This window comes from Ursus arctos, unplaced genomic scaffold (assembly GCF_023065955.2).
Source record: "Ursus arctos isolate Adak ecotype North America unplaced genomic scaffold, UrsArc2.0 scaffold_18, whole genome shotgun sequence".
NCBI lineage: Eukaryota > Metazoa > Chordata > Mammalia > Carnivora > Ursidae > Ursus > Ursus arctos.
In genome coordinates, this window is record NW_026622852.1 from 7,914,034 (window position 1) to 7,926,449 (window position 12,416).

Sequence of the window (12,416 nt, forward strand, 5' to 3'; positions counted from 1 at the left end):
AAAGAAAAACAGGCCAATGGAATCAAAATATGTGGAATTTGTGAATACGCCCTATACAAGAGGCAAAAGAAGTGCAGCTCAGAGCTGACCCCAGACAGCCTTTCCGTGCTTCAGACTCCTCACCTGTGCCAGTGGCCCTTAATAATGTGTGAAACGGCTTTTAGACCGATCCGAGAAAAACTGGACTGCATTTATCTAGTTCCAAGATGCTCCATTTTTGTTGCCTTTCCTTTGCAAATATTAAGAAATTGAGCCAATATTTGTTTTTTAATGCTCATAGTAAAAAAATACCCAATGATAGGGGCGCCTGGGTGGCACAGTCCTCAGGCCTCTGCCTTCAGCTCAGGGCGTGATCCCGGAGTGCAGGGATCGAGCCCCACATCAGGCTCCTCTGCTAGGAGCCTGCTTGCTTCTTCCTCTCCCACGCCTCCTGCTTGTGTTCCCTCTCTTGATGGCTGTCTCTCTCTGTCAAATAAATTAATAAAATCTTTAAGAAAAATACCCAATGATAAAGAATTATTGGAACCTCCACCATAACGAATCTGTAGTCACCTCTGTTTTTATCTTCAGTAATCAACATTCCCTTCCCCCATTCTAATCTAATTCCTCTCCTTGAAAAAGACTTAAATGCTACTTTGCTAATACAAATACGAAAGAGGGTGTGATTACCTATAGGAGTTATATTCCATGTACTTGAGCTGATAACATCCCGCAGGTAAACAGATTAGTTATAAAAGCCTGGTTACCATGTAATATTATTAAAATACTGCCATTCCCTCAAGCTGTTCAACTGCACCACCAATCTGACACATTAACATACTGCATAGAGAAAAGGCTGCACTTGCTATATTTTCCCCAGATTTTGTTTCATTTAAAATATTGTGTACAAAAAAAGTCATTTTCAAGATATTGCTTATCCACAACATCCCTGAAGTGCTTTGACAGCTAAGAGACTTTTTTTTTTAAGTCACTGAGCCATGTATACATGCATTTGTTCCCCTTTAATGGGTTTTTTTTTGTTTTGGTTTGGTTTTTTTGTGTTTTTTGGTATCACTTACCAGCATTTCACTTTTCCTTATGGTTAGTTCTTAAATGGTACATTTTTTTTCTGTGTGGCATAACCAACTTTCCAAAGGGATACTGCTGACTAGAAGCTACCATATATTTTTAAGAAGATTTTATTTATTTGACAGAGAGAGCACAAGCAGCGAGAGCTGCACGAGAGGGAGGGGGAGAAGCAGGCTCCCCTTGGAGCAGGGAGCCTGATGTGGGACTCGATCCCAGGACCCTGGGATCATGACCTGAGCCAAAAGCAGACCCTTAACTGACTGAGCCTCCCAGGCGTCCCTGGAAGCTACCATATCTTCCCTGTATCTTACATCTGACATGCCTTCCTGGCCCAAGGTTAATTTTTTTTCCATTAGAGTAAAGAAGAAGAAGGCAGGCAGGCAGGCAGGCAGGGAGGAGAGAGTGAGGGAGGGAGGGAGGAAAGAGAGAGGGAAAGAAACTCATGGATATTTTCCCTCCAATTTCTCATTTTCTTCAATTCCAAGATGTGCAATTCTCAAGAATATTATGTTCCCTGGGCTGATCAGTATTCTCTTTCAATAAAACCGCAGGACATAGCTGTTGGGCACAGAAACTAAATGTCATGAATTCAGTGCCCTGCTACTTGGCAGGAAACTCTGGCTGCATGCTTTTCATGTAATGTTTTTTTCACCTTCACTCCCTTATTGTGCTTTTTGCAACAAAAGTTAGACAGTAATAACTAGTACATTTACACACTGCAGTTAATGATTGTAATGGTATAAGGTAAGAGGATAAATACTTATTAACACAAAAAAAGTACAGTATAACCCTACGATGAATAGAAAAAATTATTTCAGCAGTTAATGAAAACATGGATACATTTGACAGAATTACTTAGGGGAAGAAAATCGCTTGCATGCCTCCCGGGGGCAAATTAACTGGGTGTGTATGTGTTTAATCCTTTCAAGACTGTAAAGTATAATTGTTATAAACCGCCACCCTCCTTGCCTCCTACCCAAGTCTGAGTAGGCACCCCCCAGTCCTATCTTACCTTTTGGTAACTAATTTGAGTTTCTCTTCCCAAGATGCACCACAGTGTCTGCAGGAAAGGAGGCTAATAATGCCTTCCTAGGAAATTCTAGATTCTGTTCCCTGGGGTTAATTGTTGATCGAATAATGGCCAATCAGAGCAATAGCCATTTGGATGAAGAGGGAGGAGGGGGGCCTACGGATAGAAAAAGGAATAAAAGGAGACTTTCAGAATACATTCCATAGATTATCTAAATTCATTTTTCATTATTAATTAACACTTTTATGTCTTTTGATACTGCCCTGTATATTAACATGCAGGCATAGCCTAATTAAATAAAATATATATAAATGGGCTTTCCACGATTATCTCGTTTCTTGCTAATCTAGCCATTGACATAGAACTTTCCCTGGGATATATGAAATATGTACTGTCCCGGAGAAAGCACTCATCACATGTAAGGAACTAATCTATCAAACCTCAGTGGAGTAAAATAATCTTAGTTAAAGACATTAGGAAGTAATTTAATAAGATTAGTAAATGAGCAGTGTAGAGAGAGCTAAGATCTGACAGTTTCTGATTAGAAATGTCATGAAAGTGAAGAAATTCTCTTGAGACAATTAACATATGAAGGAAATTCATTTTATAGTTCTTGCAGTTTGAGATGAATCACTCAGCGGCTCTGGCCTGGAGCTCTGTCACAGCCTCTCTAAAAGTACAGGGTCGGGAAAGGTGGCTACAGCTCTAGAATTATTTGCTTTAGGTCACGTTTAAAATTTGTCAGTATTACCCAAACAGGGACAAAAGACTTCAGAAGATGAGGACATAGATATATCATCATAGAGCTCTGGGGAGTACAGACTATCGCAAACTAGATTTCAGTAAGTCATATGTAGAAACGTGGGATTCTACTGCCAGAGAACCCAACAGTCCCCCAAAGAAATGCTGGGAGACACTAAAATTTTCAAGCAATCACAGACAGGAAGAAGAGGGAAATGATTTAAGAAAATACGTCACTGGGCAGCAGATACGAAAACAAAATTTGGAGAGTAAGAGATTTACTGGGGAGAAGGGATGATGATGCCCAAGAGAGACAAAAGGAGGCGGAAGCTGGTTGAGCAAGGAAAGCTATTAAGTCAGGCGACAGTGTGGATCCGACCCTTGTGAAATGAAGGCAGGGAGGGGCAGGACGGGACAGGGCAGTTTGGACAAGCTTGGCCAACCCAACAGGAAGTACAATAGAAGACTGCTGATTAGCCACGTCCTGCCAAGATGGCCACGTCCTGGAATCCCCTCCACGCTCAGGCATTGGCTGGGGACTTTCCAGAAAGTTCGCAGCCCTGGCCCAAAGCCGAGGTGGTGATCTCTTGTTGTGGTTTTGATTGGCATTTCCCTGATGATTAGTGAAGCTGAATACCCTTTCATGTACCCGTTAGCCATTTGTATTTCTTCTTTGGAGAGGGATGGCTGTTACCAAAAAGCCCAAAGACAACAGGTGCTGGTGAGGATGTGGAAAAAGAGAACACTTGCGCAGTGTTGATGGGAATGTAAATTGGTCCAGCCACTATGGAAAACAGTATGGAGGCTCTCCCAAAAATTAAAAATAGAACTATCATATCCAGCAATCCCATTTCTGGGTCTATATCCAAGGGAACTGAAATCAGGATCTTGAAGAGATATTTTCACTCCCACGTTCATCACGGCATTATTCACAACAGCCATGAAAACAACCTAAATGTTCATCATTGGACTTTTTTTTTACTTTAATACAGTTTAAGTCTTCCATTTTGCTCTAACTGCTGCATCGTGTACTATGGGTGAGGTGCTAGTACGCCTTTTCTAGTGTCTTATATAATAAGCACATCACTGATCTAGTCACTGCCAAAGGATTAATTCCGTTCAAAATTTTTTTCTATGCACCAATGCAACATTATAATGTGTTTATTTGAACATCTTAAGAAAACACCATGGGTTATGATGTCTATGTACGTTTAATTGGTAATGAAATTGAAATGAATGCTTTTACAATGATAATATTATTAACTTATTTTTCTAGTTTAGCAACATAAGTATGGAAGAATTTTACAATTTAAAATAAAGATATACTGGGGCGCCTGGGTGGCACAGCGGTTAAGCGTCTGCCTTTGGCTCAGGGCATGATCCCGGAGTTATGGGATCGAGCCCCACATCAGGCTCTTCCGCTATGAGCCTGCTTCTTCCTCTCCCACTAACCCTGCTTGTGTTCCCTCTCTCACTGGCCGTCTCTCTCTCTCTGTCGAATAAATAAATAAAATCTTCAAAAAAAATAAAATAAAATAAAGATATATGAGTAGAGATAAGTGAGTATTACAACTGGAATAATAAAGAAAAAAGAAGAAATAAGATTTGTCACAGATAGGGGCGCCTGGGTGGCACAGTCCTTAAGCATCTGCCTTCGGCTCAGGGCGTGATCCCAGCATTCTGGGATCGAGCCCCACGTCAGGCTCCTCTGCTGGGAGCCTGCTTCTTCCTCTCCCACTCCCCCTGCTTGTGTTCCCTCTCTTGCTGGCTGTGTCTCTCTCCCTCTGTCAAATAAATAGATAAAATCTTTAAAAAAGAAAAAAAAGGTTTGTCACAAATACATAAAATGGAAACTGAAATTTGTTGGAGTAAAACAAAATAGCAGTTTGTTGTATAAAATTTAAAAAATTAAGATATGAAGATGCAGTGTCAATGTTTTTGTGAATGTGCTTTTGGATAAGATTAACCTTTAAATCAGGGCACCTGGGTGGCAGAGTTGGTTGAGTGACTGACTTTTGGTGTCGGCTCAGGTAAATATTTCAGACTGGTGAGTTCGAGGCCAACGCGTCGAGCTCTACATTCAGCACAGAGTCTGCTTAAGATCCTCTCGTCCCTCTGTGCCTCCACCCCATGCTCTCCTTCTCTCTTTCTAAAATAAATGAATAAATCTTTTCAAAAAAAGATTAACACTTAAATCAATGCACTTGAGTAAAGCATACTGCCTTCCATAATTCTTGTGATCCTCATTCAATCAGGTAAAGGCCGGAATAAAACAAAAGACTGACCTCCCCTCGCAAGAAGAATTTCCCAGCATTTGACCTTCGGACTTGAACCACAACACAGGCTCTTTTCGTGGGCCTCAGCTTGCCAGCCCAGCCTGCAGAGTTTGAACTTGCCGGACTCCATTATCACGTGAGCCAATTCCATAAATAAATCTTTCTACATGTACACATCCTCTTGGCTCTGTTTCTCTGGATAACCCTGACTAATGCCCACTGCGCCTCACACCACCACCAAGTGGGCAAGCCCCATTGCCCAACTGGCTCCATCATTCTTTCATTCCTAATGATGGCCAGAGCAGGGAATCTGAGAACTTCCCAGAACTTCCTCACTTCCTTCCTTTGGATCTCCCTTCTGAAGGCTCTGTTTCTGAGAAGGACTCCTGCTGGAAACTGACCTCCTCAGGGATTACGGACCTAGGTCTTCATAGCAAGGAAAGTGTCAGGTCAACCCTTGGAGAGCACAGAGTCCAATGGCCTTTCCTCTTACTGATTCACCTTTGATCCTCTTCCTGGATCTGGGTTGATGCTTTGAGACCAGAAAGAATGAGAGCCTGAGACTTAATTCTTACTCTTCTCTCCCTAGGCAAGCTGCAGACATTCATTATTCATGAATAATATGCTTCTCTGTATTAAATTAAGATGAGTTTTCCTTCCCTGTTATTCATTTTTAAGTGGATAAAACAATTTTCCATCGTTTTGTCTCCAAAAACCTCAAGTAACCAAGGTTTCCCATATGAAGTCTTCAGCTGATATTCCCACCAGCAGTTCTTTGCAAAAGGACACAGATCCTCAGAACTTTAGAAACATCTAGTTCCATTCAGTAGGAGAACAGGAAAAGTGAGAACAGGAAAATGAGACTCAACTTATTCTAGGGGGTGAGGTCTAGAGTTCCCCTATCTGATTTAGGTCTTTTTCCCCAATATTGATTAAAAAAAAAAAAAAAACCAAACAGTAAGGGGAGCCATATCCCGAAAAGAACATAGAAAATCAAATCAAAATTCCCCAGGAAGTAGAACTTGAGCTCACCCATAGGACAAAAAGTGTCCACAGGATAAAGGAGCTCATTCTGCATCCTCTGAGGCACCTGAGTCCACAGGTAACTGGGCACTGAGGAGCACACACGCCAGAGTGGGGTTCTAGGTCTGCATCACACAGCTGCGGAACGGTCACGGAGGGTTCCTAAGGGTGTGGGAGATGAAAGGGAGGGAAATGTACACACACTATCCAGGCCACTAGATCCCAAATCCTTTTCTGGACCTTACCATTTTCCATATCCTTTCACCATGTCATATGTATACACTAGTACAATTTTCTATTATTCCACATATAGCACAAATGCTAGCTGTGTCCACCTCTTACCCTTGGAGATCTTGATTTTGAAACTGTCAATTATACAGCAGCCTTGAAAGTCTGATGTTTACTCTAGAATTTCTGCAATTCCTTGGAATTTACAGTCTTGAAATATCTTCCATTCTTCAGGCCAGTTTCTCCACATAATCCCTTTCAGCCTTGCATCAACCCAAACACATTCCAAAGCCTCCCATCCAAGCATCCCCAAAGGAAGCCACTTTCACAAAAAAAGTCTTAGTGAATAAAGGAGCCTTTACTAAAGATTCTGTACAGGTAATAAAGGGTGGCTAACCCATCCTACTGCAAACAATATACATTCTTCTCTTGGAAATTGTTTTCTATCCAAAGCACTTTTTGGACTTTTACGCCCTTCAGGCTCTCAGCTCTCTTCCCTCCACCTGAACAGTGTCCCGCCCTGCTGGTTCTCTTCTCTCCCAGGTCCCCACGCCGTCACCATCACAGCATTTCAAAGGCTCTCTTTTTTGTATAGAGTATGTCAGCTCTCTCAACCCCCTACCCAAACTTGGATAGACAGACACGTCCTGATTTGCAGGGTGAGTGAGGCCTTCACTTTAGCATAGATAACTTTTAAAGAGAGTGTTTGGAGTCCTATAGAGCAATATTTTCTGTTTCTTTTGAATCGCATCTGTAAGTTAATTCTTTTATAAACCTTTTCCTAATTTTTTCCTTCAACTTGCTAACTTTTCACCAAAATCCCTATTGGTCTTTCAATACTTATTAAGAATAAGTGATGGTGGGGCACCTGTCTGTTAGGCAGCCAACTCTTGATTTCAGCTCAGGTCATGCATGATCTCAGGGTCCTGGTATCAAGCCCCATGTCAGGCTCCTCGTTCAGTGGGGAGTCTGCTTGAGGATTCTCTTTCTGTCACTCCTCCCCCTCTCTAAAATAAGTAAATAAGTAAATATTTTTTAAAAATAATTGATGGTGGTTACCAGGGGCTGGAGGGTAGAGGGAAATGGGGAGGTGTTCAGCAGTTGTAATGTTTCAGTTATGCCAGATGAGCAAGTTCTAGAACTCTGAGGGGAAAATACAGTGCCTACAGTTAGCAATAACATTGTGCTCTTAAAGTTTTGTTAAGAGGGTAGATCTCCAGTTGTGTTCTTACCACAGACAACCACCATCCCAACAAAAAGTAAATGGGCAAGAGCCAACTTTGGGAGGGAATGGATTTCTTACCTTGATCATGCTGATGATTTCATAAATCTACACATATGTTCAAGCCTATCAAACTGTACACATTTAGTACATGCAGTTATTTGGGTGTCAATCACCCTTTCATAAAGTCATCAAAAATTAGCTGATATTGTGGTATACATGTTAGCCATACGTTTAAGAGATTTATGCTACTTATGGCCTCATTCTTAAGATTTTACACTGGAGAACTTAAGCACTATATCATTTCCTTACTTTGATTTCTTCAATTCTGTTGTTAATGTACATAAGCCACTTTGCCCAGAATTCCCACACCTCTCCCATCTATGGGATGTGGCCTCACCTGAGGTGGCAGCTCCTCTCTTTCAGTTTCCTTCTGCATCAGTAACTTCTCCAGAGTCGCCTACCCACAAAAGGCTTACATTTCAAGCCCTGCCTAACCCTTCCTTTGATTAAAAAAAAATACATTTTTGTTCAGAAAGGTCCCTCTGCTGATTCTAGTGTCTCCGAAATTGTCATTTGTGGCCTCACTCTATCCCTGATTGATCTAAAGGCTAAAGGACTCCCATATCTCTAAGTGCCCTTTCAAGGTTGGGCAAAAGCAAGCTCAAGAAAACTATCTCCAGGTAAAAGAATGGGCTTTAAAAATGGCCCAGCAGTTTCATTCTTAAAAAATATCAAAGTCAGAAAAGGCAAATATGGAGAGCTGTTCCAAATGAAAGGAGACCAAAGGATCTTGATAAGTAAGTAGAATATATGATCCTTAACTGGTTCTGCATGGGAGGAAAAACATGCTATAGAGGACATTGCTGGATAAATAAATTGACAAAATTGAAATAGAAACAGTAGCTAATATAAAAACCCAGTGTTCACGTCAAATTACACAAGTTGATAAATGTACTGTAGATGGGTAAAGAAATACTCTATTTCTTAGGAAATACACGCCAAAGTTTTTAGGAGGAAAGGGCCAGGATGTATGCAACTGCATTTCAAAAGTCTGGGACAAAGAATAATGTTTATAGAGGCAGAAAAAGAGCAAGTGGGACAAATTATAAACACTAAGTAAATCTGGGTAAAGGGTACTGGGACATTCTTGCAACTTTTCTATAAGTTGCAAATTGTTTCCTAATAAATGATTTTAAAAAATGGCCCACTGATCAGTCCCACTGTTTTAAAACCCCTTGAGATGAACAGACTGATGTCTACCACCATCACACTCACACCCAACTCCTGAAACTGAGGAATTCCAACTTTTTTAAAATGTATTTTTATTATATTATGTTAGTCACCATACAGTACATCCCTGGTTTTTGATGTAAAGTTCGATGATTCATTAGTTGCCTATAACACCCAGTGCAACGTGCAATATGTGCCCTCCTTACTACCCATCACCAGCCTATCCCATCCCCCCCCCGAAGCCCTCAGTTTGTTTCTCAGAGTCCATAGTCTCTCATGCTTCATTCCCCCTTCTGATTACCCCCCTTTCTTTATCCCTTTCTTCTCCTACCGATGTTCCTAGTTCTTATGTTCCATAGATGAGAGAAACCATATGATAATTGTCTTTCTCTGCTTGACTTATTTCACTTAGCATTATCTCCTCCAGTGCCGTCCGTGCTGCAGCAAATGTTGAGAACTTGTTCTTTCTGATAGCTGAGTAATATTCCATCGTATATATGGACCACAACTTCTTAATCCAGTCATCTGTTGAAGGGCATCTCGCTTCCTTCCATGATTTAGCTATTGTGGACAATGCTGCTATGAACATTGGGGTGCATATGGCCCTTCTCTTCACTACGTCTGTATCTTTGGGGTAAACACCCAGTAGTGCAATGGCTGGATCATAGGAGGAGGAATTCCAACTTTTAAACAGTTTTATCAGGTTTCTATCTCAGGCAAAAACACTGGGATCATCTTATTACAACTGTGGTTGTAATACTGTCAACACGGGCTTTAAAAAAAGATTGGGAAAAAAAGGCAAATGGAATAAAAACACACACTACATATAAAGACACCAAAAGAATCACATTAATCTCACGATTTCAAACACTTGCCCTTTAATGTACCAGCTGTGTGACTTGGGAAATGCCATTTTACCTCTTTCTTTCTCAGTTTCTGTCTCGGGAAAGCACAGATAAATATCCTTGATCACATGATAAATAGTAGCTGTGATTAAGAATACTAACGGAATCAATAGGAGATAAGCAGACCTGAAATGTCTTTATTCAGAAGATCCCAATTTTTCTGAGTGCATCTGGCACAGCTCCCAGCTCAATAATGCATAGGCCACAGTCCTACAAGCCCGTGGATTGATTCTCCTTGCCAAGATGGACTGCGCCTTTCTCTTCTTTCTGTGTGTCAATACCACAGCCTCGGAACGCCCATCTGCCGAGGACCCGCTCCAGCAGACAGCAGCGCACTTCCTCCTGCCCCTGGCCATCCTCCAGAGCCCTTTCACCTCAGGCTTGTCTCTTGCATTAGGCCCCCTCCCCGTGTTGGGTTAAGCAGATTTCACTTAAATTCTATTTCTCTTCAAAACTTTTCTACATTGGGATATACCAATCCCGCATCGGCTTTACCATGCCTCCTGTTTAGGTACTTTTCTCTTATTCTTCATTTCCTCTCTGAAAATCAACTGATCATTGTCATTTTCTACTAGTAGATACCTTTTGTTGCCAACCTCCTACAGAAGAGAAACAAACATTCAGGCGCAGGTGTCCACTACCCCTTTCTATGTACATCAGTGTTACCGTCTAGAAAGAAGTCTATGGCTGCACAGAAAGTATGACCGGCATTTGGAAATTGCAGACCATCAGATCTGGGGATGAACGGTGTGCTTCACCAGATTCTTGATTAAGACAATGGAAACTCCCAATCTGAAAGCTTGAGACAATAAACATGAGGCTCTATCATGCACCCGATGCAAAATATTACCGAGTGATTTTTATTAAAAAGGAATGAATACAAAGGTTTTGGCACTTGGCTTATGTAGTTGCAAATACATACCAAACTTCAGAAATGTTTTTAGAGATGTTTCTTTTGAAGTAATTTTTTTTTTTGTCTCAAACACAATTTTTTCTAGGTGTTGCTTTTACGAAATCCTATATAGCCTTAGCCTTTCAGGTTTTCATATAATACAACGATATTTGCGAAACAAGGGAAACTTTTCAAATCATAACTAACTGGAAGGTTATATGATGACCAATATTTCTGTGCTCTGCCTTCCTTCCCCCAAAAGAGAAAATAATGAATCACCTTTATTTCCAGGGAGTGAGAGAATAGATTTCAACAATGGAACATAGGATTATGAAAATGTATATCAGACCCAGGCAAGGATCTAAGAATTAAATCAGTTTAACTCTCTATTTTATATAATAAGAAACTGAGGCCTACAGAAGGTTTGCTCAGGACTACTCAGCTACAGATAGCACATCCGGGTCTTCGTCGGCCTCCCTACTCTTGCTGCTGGCATCATCATACTTCATGGCCCCGCACATGGCAACCATTCCACGGTCTTGTCTCCAATATTTCTTTCCCTTGTCGAGGCCTCTTCAGGGCTTTCTAGACAGGCAGCTTCAGAATCACATCTTGAATTACTTATTTCCATTCTCGTTTTCCTTCTCTTATATTAAGATTGAACTCAAATGGAAAAACCCCATTCTTGTTGAGCGAAGTGCAATTTGATAGCATTTGTATCAGGGGCTCCTTTCTTATTCCTTTTCTTTTACCTCCATTTATCCAACATTATTGAACTCCTACTGAATGAGAGGAACTATGGTAGATGCTGAGGATGTAAAGAAGAGTAAGACAAAGTTCTTGCCAGAAAGAATTCACAGTATTCCTTGAGTTGTTCCTACTGTCATTATTGAAGGTCTAATCCAACCATCATTTTGCAGTTCTCTTAGTTGTCACTTTTTTTTTCTATTTGACATGACATGGCCTAGCTAACATGAGCTGTAATTTGTTGACATGAATACTAATATTGTCTTCCCATCTTTCCATCAGTCCCTTCTTCTTCTGTCCCTCCATCTATTTACTCCATCAGCTGAAGATACCATTCGGTTGTATAGGACCCCTAAGTGCCCAATTTATGAGTTGGTCTAGCATAGGCATGTTTCATTGTATCACCTATTTCTCGTAATGAATGGTCTTCTGTCCATGGGGTAAATAGTTTTGAGTTATGTAAAATGAAAACCTGGCATGAAGTGGTTTTTACTCTTGTCCCCTTAGGGATGATCATTTTAAGGTGCTTCCTCCCATTTTTTTAAAGCTGTAAAATGACATTTAAAAATAGTACCATATAATCAGATCTTTTCAAAAAACCAGAAAAGAATCGGTAAATGTATAGAAACTTGAGTCCTCATGTTCTTAATGGCTAGTCTCTTAATTAACAGCTTAGAGATCCCACCTGCTGTCAAAATAATTGTGCCATCTTTTCACTTAATTTTTATATGACCTCAAAAGACCCGTTTTTTTTTCCTTCTTAGAGATTTACTTTACTCCCCACTTTATTTTTCCCTTAAAGTGTTTCTTTCAATACACCTTCTAACTCAAGGAAAACTGAAAAGAAGGACTGTTTTCTTTGTTGAAATACAAGAGCCTTCTTGACAGGGAGGGGCTCTCAAATAAAGGGAGCAGCCTTGTTAAAACTTTGAGCTGTGCTTGAACACATCCTAAAATGATTAAATTGTCTGTTCCGGTTATAAATTATAAGCTGGGTAGTTTAAAGCCAACTCCCATTGACTAATAAAATGGAAAATATTGGGGTAGGCCA

The 12,416-nt window shown here is 40.6% G+C and overlaps 1 long non-coding RNA gene across 4 annotated transcripts in view; it reads right to left on the bottom strand.

Moving 5' to 3' along the window:
* Positions 1 to 12,416, bottom strand: part of LOC123001440 (uncharacterized) — a 33,976-nt gene that overhangs the window by 8,121 nt on the left and 13,439 nt on the right. For 3 of the 4 annotated variants that reach the window (XR_006410347.3, XR_006410349.3, XR_006410351.3), the window contains exon 2: positions 2,081 to 2,254. This is a non-coding gene — a long non-coding RNA (uncharacterized LOC123001440). Of the gene's footprint in view, positions 1 to 2,080; positions 2,255 to 6,147; positions 6,301 to 12,416 lie in introns of all 4 variants that reach the window. The other variant, XR_006410350.3, reaches the window with a different exon arrangement.